At 42.8% G+C, this 12,496-nt stretch overlaps 1 long non-coding RNA gene across 1 annotated transcript; it reads right to left on the bottom strand.

Annotated features, from left to right (window-relative positions):
- Nucleotides 1,271–3,295, bottom strand: LOC109831517. Its single transcript, XR_002244441.1, has 3 exons — nucleotides 3,146–3,295; nucleotides 1,912–2,969; nucleotides 1,271–1,478 (listed from the first exon to the last, which is right to left on the bottom strand). It is a non-coding gene; the product is annotated as an uncharacterized LOC109831517 (long non-coding RNA).

Here is a 12,496-nt window from a genome sequence, read left to right as displayed (position 1 = left end):
ACGGGATAATAATATGTGTATTTCGTCACATTGATCTTCAATATTTTGAGAGAATGCCTCAAATCATTGAAATTGCAATTAAGCCACATTGTTATTAGTATTTCCCTTAAGCGGTTGTTTGGTTCGGTTCCCATGTATTCCGAAATACAATTCCATGTAAAGAAATCAAAGTTTTGGGTTATTTAAATTTTTTCAAGAAATAAATTGTTTGGCTTTGGTTCACAACTAAAATATTGCGAGAAACATGTTGATATGAAAAAAAAGGAAAAACTTTTGTTTGGCTGGTATGAAAAACTTTTGTTGAATAGACATTTCCCACTTTTCTTAAAAAAAGGAAAAACTTTTGTTTGGCTGGTATGAAAAACTTTTGTTGAATAGACATTTCCCACTTTTCTTGTATTTGGTTGGCATTGAATGGTATGAAAAACTTTTGTTGAATAGACATTTCCCACTTTTCTTGTATTTGGTTGGCATTGAAGTGTGTAGGAAAAAGTGTATACGATCACCATGGTAAGTTTACCTCCACTAAAGATAAATTTATTTGTAATCGTCACTGCAACAAAATACAACATTATCGACGAAATAAAAACGTCGGCAAAAGTTTAAAAAATTTTGGGAAAAATCTTTCCTGACGCAAAATGCAGCGTCGCTAACGCGTCGCCAAAAGTGCGTCAAAGGAAGTATTTGGCGACGCAAATACAATGCGTCGCCAAAAGTACACTTTTGGCGACGTGTCATGCGTCGGGAAAAGTATATCTTTAGCGACGCATAATATTTTGCGTCGACAAAACGTGTACTTTTGGCGACGCATGCAGCGTCGGCAAAAGCTATGCGTCAGCAAAAGTATAGCTTTTAGCGATACAAAATTGTTCGTCGATAAAAATTATACTTTTGGAAACGCAAGTTAGCGTCGGCCAAAGTTTAGCTTTTAGCGATGCAGAATAAAGCGTCGCTAAAAACTATACCTTTGGCGACGCAAAATAGCGTCGCTAAAAGATATTATTTTTGGCGACGTAATATAGCATCGACAAAAATATAATTTTTAGTCGGTAAAAAGTATATTTTTATTGACACTAATTTGCATCGCCAAAAGTAATATCTTTTCTATCAACTACACTGAACCTGAACATCCATAACAAATTTGTTCTCATTCACATCAACAAAGAAACCAAACATCAAATTACACTCCAAACAAGTTGCATATTAACAGCTAAAATAATATATGTGCTTATTTTCACAATCATTAAATTAAAACAAGTAATAACATTAGTAAATAAATTTAAACGCAATTCTATTAAACAAATAACAAGTGTTTGACACATGTTTTATTAACAAATCCAACAATCATGATAAAGTAGACTTGAACAATAAAGACTACGGAGAACTCATGTCTTATCAACGTTACAAGCCTTTCCTTCATCACGTCTCTGACTTCTTCTTCCCATCTTCACCATCCATCTCCAACTTCTGTTGTGTAGCTGCAATGGAAAGAAATGTACTCAGTAATGCAAATAAAAAGTTAAAATCAAACACAAAAAAATGTACTCAGTAATGCTCTAACATAAACTACAATGAGAAAACTCAACAACTATATCTACTACTGTTCTTTCAGATTGAGAATAGCAGGTAGCCTGGTGCAAGTGGTGTCGAATCTCACACTTTTCAACTAGGAAGAGGGTTTACCACTATGCTAGAATAATATATAAGTGTGGTTAAATAAAAAGTTTCATATTTATCTTAATATACATTAAGTTCTCCAATTAAAGGAACCTTGTGTAAGGTCACCAAAGTTGAAAAACATCAGTCCTGTGGAAAGACACATGCATCATCAGGGAATTGAACAAAGCATTAGATACAGGGGAAACAATAGCAACATTAAAAAGCAATATAGAGGAAACAATAATGACAGACCTGAGAAGATTGACGACAGCATCATAGAAGCCCTGAAGAACTGTTGCTAAGATGAGTACATTTTCATCATCACCTGCAATGATAAAAAAGTGCAGGTCCTAGACAAATTTGTAGACGACAATGTATCCATCGAACATTGCAATTTCGTCTGCAGTAAGTCAGGTTGAGCTAATGTATTTGTTTTCCAAGTGACGATATCAAACATGGAAAGCTTAATCTGATACACAAGTACACATAACCAACTAACCAAGATATATCAAACATGGAAAGCTTAATATATACCCCAACGGTTACAATCGTTGGGGGTAGTTAGGTAAATTAAAAAAAAGGAAAATCAGCTTAATATATGCCCCACATGGCATACTTGAACCTACTTTTTGCTGGAGCAACCAAAATCACAAAGCAATGCTCACCTTGAATAGCCAGGGAAATCACAATTTGTAGAAAATCAAGAATATTTATTCAGCTTATATAGCCAGGGAAGTGTAGATAATCAACCATGCTCACCTTGAAGTAAAAGAAATAATGTCACTGCAACCTATAGTACAGAAACTTTATTTTCTATACAAAGCAATTCTGTGGTTATTCTCATATACCAAAGAAAAACAACAAATTAAGTAGGTCGAATACATAAGAACTAATATAGACGTGAATGCGCACTTACCTGCAAACGTATGAAGTTGGCCAAGCTTGACATAAAAAGAAGAAATATGATGTTGATTAGCTTAGAAACGCTCATGCCCAGAATGAAACTCTACCTCTTAAAACTCACTGGAAGGTCTTTCCTGAGGACTGCTTAGGTGAAGAGAATTTACCTCCAAATTAGATTGTGGGGTTTGTGAGACTGAATTCACCATTTGCAACTGGCCAAACTGTTGGCATTGAACTCCATAGGGTTTGTAACGTTGGATTGAAATATTAAGAGCATAATTCCCGGTGGACAAAAAACTATCTGCGACTCGAGTGGCATAATTCAGTATCTGTTCTAGTTATGCATCAAAGGGAGCCTACACCAACAACGCATCCGTATCTGTTCTAGTTGGGTTATCTATGTTCAGCTGAAAAAGAAGAGGAAAAATAATAAGAAGAAGAAACTAGAAATAGCACTAATAGTAACAGGTAATGCATAATAATTCCAAAATCTATTTTCCTCTAACACACAGGACATTAAAATGATAGTTTCCATTCTCACAATAAAATAACAAAGAAAATAGTTTCACAGTAAGGATACTACCTCCCAGCGGTGTTCCACAACACTCTTCTGCAACTTTTTGGAGAATAAATTAGACGGTGGATTCAGCCTAAAAACAGAGAAAAGGAAGAATAATAAACTTTCAAGACACCAGCTATCAGCAAAGTAGTCATATTCTAGATAGCACCTAACTTTGGAAGTGCAAAAGTGTCACGCCCCGCTTCCCAAAATACACGGGAATCGGAACGTGAACAAGCCCGTGACGTATTAGATTGAGAAGAAATATACTCTACTTTTTTTCCCTTTTCTTTTCTTCTTAATCCAATACGCTAAGCGTCTGGAAATAAGTACAATGTGAAGTCAAAGGTCCCCGATCACACATAGCAAGAATATAAAGACAACCCAGAATAAAAATAGACATATCATCAATGGTAAATCATCTCAGACATAAAATATGGGTCAAACGTACCCTTATTACAACAATAGTTCAACTAGGAAATAAGAAATACATAGTCCATAATGTATGCGGTAAAAAATACCTCTATAGGCTTACAGGGAATTCGCCTACGAGAGGAGCTCGCACGCTCAGTTCTTTGGCATGGGCCTAAGTCGCGTAGACGTCAGATAGGCTCGATGCTAGGTTCGCCTAACGGTCGGCTCGCCAGCATGAGTTAAGATCGATCAGGATGGCGGAAGTTCGCCTTTCACCCAACTCGCCTGCCCGAGTTCAGGGTCGACTCTGCCAGCAAACCCCAAGATCATCAGTACAGCTGGGTATCCGCTACCCCACGTGCTGAGATGGGCCTTCCCATCCCTCTCGACCCGAAGGGCTGGGTATCCGCTACCCCACGTGCTGAGATGGGCCTTCCCATCCCTCTCGACCCGAAGGGAGAGGGCACGGTACCCCAAGACCGTCAAACGGCCGCTTGCAGTACGCACAGCATGAAGGACTGGACAGGTGTCGAGTCAACCTGAGCATTCATAAATGCGACTCACCTCGGTTGTCTGAGTCAAGAGCTAGATCCGCCGGCACTCGACAAGTTGGCTAGACCCACTCAAGTATTGTGCACCTACTTCACCGCCTCTCCTGACCGGAAAGGAGAAAACGCCTTGCCCAAAGCACGCCGGGCGGTCACGCACAGTACGAGTGATCCGACAGACACCTCATCAACCTGCGAACTCATAAATGCAGTTCATTAATGATGGTCAAGTCCACTCGGATAGCAGACGGTTGTTGCCTCATATACAAGGATGGGCCTTCCCATTTTAGGTGACAGGACATAAAGCATAATCCCTCGAATGACCATTCATGGTATCGAGGAACAGCTGGTCGCCTCTGAAGAAGATGTGGTCACATCCCATAATTCAAGGAGGAGTCAAGCTGTCTCTCTTTCATTTAAAAGCCCCTTCCAGCACACTGGAGGAGAGGTCGAAAACTTAGAGAAAAGAGTTGAGACCAAGTTATTAGCAGATCCTTGCATTACAGCACCACCGCCTAGTTCTGAGCTCCGATCGCCGACGAACTAAGCAGACCCGAACTCTATTAACCCGAGCTTCTACTGCGTACTGAAGCTCCCCAGCAACCTCATTCGAACGGTCCAAGGGTGTAAGCATCGAAAATTTCCTATAGGTCTCCACGAACAATTCAGTGTTAAAGAGCGATGATGAACATCACTATCTGGTTCACAGGAGTTTGACTGACGATTGAAGTAAACCGACGAACTACATGAGCTGACAGAATTTCAGGATAACGAAGGCACGGGCTAATCGAGAGCCCCACGATGTTACAAAAAGAACAACGCCCTTCGTGTCTCGTCCATTCTACAGATAATCCAACCATTGGAGCTGATAAAACTCTTCGTCAGATTTCCAACGCACTTCGAATCACTAAAATCCGAGTTCGGACGAAGAATTTACAGCGAAAGCGGATGAATGCACCTCAACGGAATGTCTCGGAAATTCCGAGACATCCCAGGGGTGTCTCGGGTTTTCCGAGACACCCTAGGGGTGTCTCGGATTTTCTGAGACACCCCAGGGGTGTCTCGGCTTTGCCTAGACACCCCAGGGGTGTCCCAACGCCCTAGGTGCCCTCTTGCCTATAAATAGGAACCTTAGGGCCTCATTTTGGAGGATCTGGATTTTTGGGGAGAGTTGGGGAAGCCCTGCTGCAGAGAAGAGTGGCCGAGCGCTTCAACACAAGAGAGGTCTTCATCAGATTCGCATCACCCGTGTTCGTTCCTTAGCTTTACCCTTCGCCGGTAATCCTAAGAAGAGCAAATATCTCGCTTTAGCTGAGATAGGCGCTTCAAGCTTCTCCATTGCCGCCGCTGCGCCCGCACCACGTGACGTTCCCGCGTCGCCCAACGTGGTCGAGACCGCAGATCCGGACTTCTCCTCCGCCGAGGAGATGGCTACTGAAGACACTCCAGCATTGTCAAAGAGAGCCCGCCAAAGACGGCGTCAACGCCTTGCGCGACAGTTGGCCAAGGCCGCAGAATCGATTGACGGGATCCGCTACAATGAGGATCTAAAGTCCAGACAGCGCCAAGAGCAACAACGGCGCACATCCGCTACAATGAGGATCTAAAGTCCAGACAGCGCCAAGAGCAACAACGGCGCACAACCTACTCCTCCCCCAAGACAGAAACGAACGAATGGGTTCATGTCAAGAGGACTCGCTCAACCCTCGAAGAACGAATCAAGAAGCGTCGAGCATTGCTCGCACATGCCCGAGCCCTTTTGCAGAAAGCAAAAGAAATGCAGAGGGGAGAAGCAGTGGAGAAGCCGCCTAAGCACAAGCAAGATTAGGTGCCAAAGACAAAACCAGCACTTAAGGCAAAAGCAGGCGACGTTGCTCTCCGGCTTTCGTCAACTTCAGGTCCTGAGCCTCCGTTAAAGCCATACCGCAGAGTGGATTTCCCCAAGTTTAGGATTCCTCTGAAGGATCGTATCAGTGCTCTACCCGAGAATCGAGGAAAAGCGCTTGTTAAGGAAAGCTGGAGATCGTTGAAGGAGCTTCGAGCCAACATCCGGACTGGGGGTCATACGCGACCTCCTAACAAATGGATTTCTACAACGGCCCGCTTGGCAGTGCGTGCAAAAAATCAGGAGCCCGTTAAGGTTTCACCCTCACAAAGGTGTGATTCCAAACGTGCGACTCTTGCAGACGCCAACAAGGTAATGTTTACTCAGAAGAAAACACGTTAGACAGACGAACGCGTTATACCTGAGAATCCATGTGAGCAGCCGATAGGTTACTTCGACCGTAACGTCAATGAGTTGTACTATCAGGCTAGGGGTATGAATAAATCTCGAAAGAGAAGTACCCGGGAAGCGGACTCTCTCTGTCCGTGTATCAAAATTATCAGGGCAGTATTATCAACGTGTAGCTGCCCCAAGACCGCTCCGCAGAGGGTCTCCATATTCGATGGAACGACGAAGCCCAAATCAAGGCGTTTCCACCAAAGAGGATCGGTTGCTCGAGGTGATGAATTCCCAGAAGTTACCATCAACATGGTCAACAAGGGAAAATCTCCAATTGTTTCAAGTGGTTCCGACCCTAATTTCTCTCCAGGAAGCATAGTCAATTCGGGAATAGCTCAGCTTCAGCTAGAAGCCGTCGGATATAACGATTACCATAGGATCCATGAAGGAATCCATTCTGATGACGAACTCTCAGATTCTTATTCCGCACTCGCCTCCGACGATACAATGTATAGCATAGGGCAAGCTCGAGAAGTGTTCATGGTCAACACCGAGCAAATAGCCAAAATCATTGAGGATGCTCTAGCCAAGCAGAAAGAAGCATTCAAAATAGAAATGGAAATGGCTATGCAGGAGATGAGACAAATGCACGACCAACAAATCCGAGCTTTGTCAAATCAGCTAGTTGAATCCAGCCATCGCACCCAGAACGCCGCAGTTGACAGCGATCCGGAAGTGGACGAAATCATCATGGCCGACGCACCGCCCAAAAATACTGGGGGTGACCCCACTAAAATTAACGACGCTGGGGGTGGACCCACCAATGATGATAACACTGGGGGTGGCAGTATTATTCCTCTCGAAAATTATCCAAAACAGGATATAGACGAGGCCGAAAAGATGAAGGATCTGGAGAGCAAAATTAATGCTTTAATGTCTGCTCAAGAGGTAAAGAAGACCGGCATTCCGTGTCCTTACCCGAAAGAGTGAGACTCGATCCCGTATCCAGCAAAGTTTAATTTAATCAACTTCACGCCGTTCGACGGGAAGGGCTCCCCCACTCAGCACCTGATCTATTTCAAGTCCCATTTGGGAGTGATCTCTGGCAACGAGCCTCTGATGGTCCGGTCATTTGTTGGCACCCTTCGCGGGCCCGCCTTCGATTGGTACCGCCGCCTCAAGCCCGGAAGCGTCAACAGCTGGGAGGACCTGGAAAGCATGTTCCTCGCTCATTTCTTCGATGATGACGCCGAAGTGTCGATCAGAACACTCTTCGATGAGAAACAAAAAGACGGAGAGTTGGTGGATACCTTCATCAAACGCTTCCGCAATCAGGCAATGAACTGCAAGGATCCCATCACGGAGGAATTCATCTTGCAGACTTGTCATAATAATTTGTCCATTAACATCTTGGATGTTATGGGAGTAGAGCCGCTCAATACCCGGAGAGAGTTGAAGGTGCGCGGAAAATAGGCCGAACGCTTCCTCAGAAGGAGGAAGGTCGAAAGAAACCAACCGATGGTTAACCCTCTGAATTCGAGTCTCGTGTCTCATGATGAAGGGAAGGCACCCACAACAGTTATTGACGTTAATCAAACTGTAGGCTGTCTAAAAATCACAATAGATAGCTGAGTCTCCATCGAACACTGATGATGAAAGTTACAATCTGACGACTTCCAGAAGGCTACAATTCGAAGATTTTCACATGTCAAAGAGTTAAAGAAAAGATTACAAAACGACAGTCTTTAGCAATACTCTTACAGAAAGGGATTACAAATCAACGATCTCTTCAAACCAAGACGTGGAAGTCCTCCCCGCGTACCATCATCAAGACACTACACCGATTCAATCACCTACGCCGCTTCAACAGCTATAAACACGAATGCAGCTTCTTATGTGAGATGATTGATCTTGATGGCTGCGACAACAACATGACTAATATTATATTAGCAACCATTAGAGGTGCTGATGAGCAGTGTAATGATATTCGACACACTCAGTGGAGATCATGACCTGCAGTTGATAGAGCGTTATTGAGATGCCTCAATTGTCACAAATGGCCTGAATAAGACCTTCTTTACTGGTCATTGGTGTCATCCATATATAAAGACAGAGAAATCTAAATACTGCAACAATAAACAGCTCGAACGCAGCTCCAATCGCTGCCAAGCACAGCTCGAACGCAGCTCCATCGATGCCCAACGCAGCCTATCAATCGCTGCCCAACGCAGCTTATCAACCGCTGCCAACGCAGCTCATCCAGCACTGCCCAACGCAGACCGTCAGTCGTTGCCAAACGTAGCTCAATCACCGCCAGAACGCAGGTCAAGGTTCTGACTCATTCAAACGTGATCGTAACAACTTCGAAGCTGTTCTTCACCCACGATTTGAGGAGTGGCTTTAGTGGGTTGTTACACCCGACTAATGGGGTAACTAAACCCCCATTTAGGCGCGGATTATGGGGGCAGTTACACCCCTAATCCCCTATAAATAGCAACAAACTCAACAGAGTTAAAGATCGGATTTTTGATAATCAGATCAAGGGCGGATTTTTGTTGAGGGGATCTTTTAGGCGAGGTTGGATTTTGGAGAAGATCTTTCGATCAGATCTTCCAGAATCAGAAAAAAAGGAGGATTGACTCCTTACACAGGTTGGGAAATCAACAGACAGAGGAACTATAAACCGTCGATATTTGGCTTATTAACCAAATTATTTTTGGTTCAAACAACTCTGTCATTAGAGTTTGTTACTTGTTCTGAATCACGAAACTCATCAAGAGTTATCAACCAGACAAGACAGTTGTTCTAGTGAGTATATGTCACGCCTCGCTTCCCAAAATACTCAGGAATCGGAACGTGAACAAGCCCGCAACGTATTAGATTGAGAAATATATATATACTATCATTTTTTTTCTTTTCTTCTCAATCCAATACGCTAAGCGTCAAATATACAAATCTCAATCACAGGTCCCCGATCACAATAGCAAGAATATAAAGACAATCCAGAATAAGAATTAAACATATCATCAACAGATCATCCCAGACATAAAATATGGGTTCAACATACCCTTACTACAACAACAGTTCAACTAGAAAATAAGAAATACATAGTCCATAAAAGGAAATACTAACAAAATAACCAAATCTGTCACCAAACTAAAGAAAATACTGCAAGAGTGCTCTATTAGCTACTACAGAAAAGAAAATGCGTCTAGGCTTTAGTTTGTTCTTCCACTCCATCAGAAGGACATTCCGGCTGAGCATACACTGGTTCGGCGGCATCATCGAACTGAACCTGTTCGTCTCCTAAGTCTGACGCACACCAGAGAAAACAGGTGTACGTCAGGTGCATGGCGCACGACAAGATCTCACATGAACAAATAAAACGGTCTAATGTTCCATGCTACGATAATAATAATAATAACAAAAAGATAATGATACATGCAACTGAAATCTAATGGTAACATACAACTATGTGAATACAGTGACTGGGTCGAATACTAACCAACCTAAAACTCAGCAGTCCACATCTCACACAGAGTCAACGCTCCTGTCATCGGATAACTGGCTGTTCACAAATCCCCTACGTGCATCCAATACCGCTACACGAATCGGTCAGAGGACTACACGCAATCCGATTTCGGCCTGGTCCGAACTCAAGCAGAACTCGGGTGACTACACAAATTCACTGACTAAAGTGACTACACGAATTCACTTTAGCCCATCAAACCAACCCCAGTGACTACACGAATTCACTGGCGCGAGCCTGGAAGATACATCAACAACCTTATCTGATCACATGAGCATGGACTTTCCCATCCCAACTCTCTTGTATTTTCTAAGTCAAACATAATCCACATTGAAACTCGGGTTCACCACCTAAACTCAGTCAACACACCCACACATGTCACTCGGCATCATCGAACTGAACCTGTTCGTCTCCTAAGTCTGACGCACACCAGAGAAAACAGGTGTACGTCAGGTGCATGGCGCACGGCAATATCTCACATGAACAAATAAAACGGTCTAATGTTCCATGCTACGATAATAATAATAATAACAAAAAGATAATGATACATGCAACTGAAATCTAATGGTAACATACAACTATGTGAATACAGTGACTGGGTCGAATACTAACCAACCTAAAACTCAGTGGTCCACATCTCACACAGAGTCAACGCTCCTATCATCGGATAACTGGCTGTTCACAAATCCCCTACGTGCATCCAATACCGCTACACGAATCGGTCAGGACTACACGCAATCCGATTTCGGCCTGGTCCGAACTCAAGCAGAACTCGGGTGACTACACAAATTCACTGACTAAAGTGACTACACGAATTCACTTTAGCCCATCAAACCAACCCCAGTGACTACACGAATTCACTGGCGCGAGCCTGGAAGATACATCAACAGCTATATCCGATCACATGAACATTAACTTCCCCATCCCAACTCTTCTCGTTTTTCTAAGTCAACACAACACATGTCTTTAGGTCTTATTCATGTCACACAGGTCACTATAGTCATAAACTCCTAACGGTTCTCAATCACAACAAGGAACAATCAATGCAACTAATCATGTACAATAGTATCATAGCATATCAGATAATCAAGACTAAGAATTTGAATCATAAAATTGTTCTAAAATAATCTTTTGAAATAATAAAGTTATTTACTTAAAAATAATCCCTTTTTCAAAATAAGTTATTTTCTCACTATATTAATTCTAAAAATAATCTTTTAAAAATAATAAATTCATAAATTCAAAAATAATCTTTTTATAAGATAAATTCTTATTAATTCAAAATAGTCTATTTTCCCAAACATAATTTCTTTTTTTAAAATATGTCATTCTAAAATGATTTCTTCCACAAAATAATTTCTAAAAATTATTATAATTATTCTAAAATGATTCTTTTTCCAAGATAATTCCTTTTAAATTATTATAATTTTCCTAAAAATGATTTTGCCCTCACATAAATTCTTTTTAATTACTATAATTGTCCAAAAATAATTCCGCTGCCAAAATAAATTCTTTTAATTTGTCATAATTATTCTAAAAATACTAATTATCATATTATTATGATTTATCTAAAATCATTCATCAAACAATCCCACGCAGATAATTATTGACAAATCTAAAATTACAGATAATTCATAATAAATACAAAAATTCAGTTTTGAGCAAGTGAGATCTTGCCTCGGGTATATCGCGGACTGTAGTAGGGACCGTCGGGGTGGTTGCACAGCGTTACGACGGGTTTCGTGGAAACGACGGCTAAAATTACAATTTGAGTGTTAATGCGACGTGTGATATTCGAACGAGTATAACGAGGTGTACATAAGGAGCCCAAGTGAAAGAAATATACCGTGTGATAGATAACACGAAGGGCTACGCACCGGCGAAGGAATCGACGGAAACGGAGGTCGGAGTTGGCCGGAAAATGCGCGCGAAGTCGGCTCCGAACTGCAGTTTTCTGCAGTGAACTCACTGATTCGAGCTTGTCGGCGGCGGGCTGCTGGAGGTTGATGGCGGCGATGGGGGTGGCTACAGGTTTGGGACAGCGGCGACAACGGTGGGCGACGACGGGCTGGTTGGCGATGGCTCGATGACGACGGAGGAGGAGCTCGGAGGCGCTGTCGACGGTGGCGAAGAGCTCAGGGCGGAGCTCGGGGTCTCGGAGGGCGGTCGAGCTCAGGGGGAGCTGGAGGTTGGCGGCGATGGCGTCGGAGCTCGTGGAGCTCAGGGAGGTGGCGGCAGCTTGGAGCGGAGGTCGAGCTGGGCGAGTTGGTCGGGGATGGGCTGAGAGAGAAGGAGAACGAAGTGAGAGAGAGAGAGAGAGTACGAAGAGAGATGTGATCTGAGTGTGAGTGAGAGAGAAAATGAGAGTGAGAGAGAGAGAGCTGATTGAGAGAGAATTAATAGAGGAGAGAGGGTGAATGAGAATGAGAAAGAGAGAGAGAGAGGACGTGTGAGTGAGGGTGAGAGAGGGATTCTTTTGAGGAGTGGGGGAATCACGAGGTTGGGGTGCGGGAAACATGGGGGAGGGTTTTAGGGAGGTGGGGTAGGGGAGAGATGAGAGATGAAGAGAGAGAAAGACAGAGAGATTAACAGATGAGAGGGAAAACACAAGAAAAAACACTCCTTTAAAATATAATTTAAAAATACCAAAAAAATTAAAT

The sequence above is a fragment of the Asparagus officinalis genome, chromosome 2, assembly GCF_001876935.1.
Source record: "Asparagus officinalis chromosome 2, Aspof.V1, whole genome shotgun sequence".
Classification (NCBI taxonomy): domain Eukaryota; kingdom Viridiplantae; phylum Streptophyta; class Magnoliopsida; order Asparagales; family Asparagaceae; genus Asparagus; species Asparagus officinalis.
The sequence above is the reverse complement of the archived record's forward strand: the minus strand, read 5'-3'. Positions and strand labels throughout refer to the sequence as shown.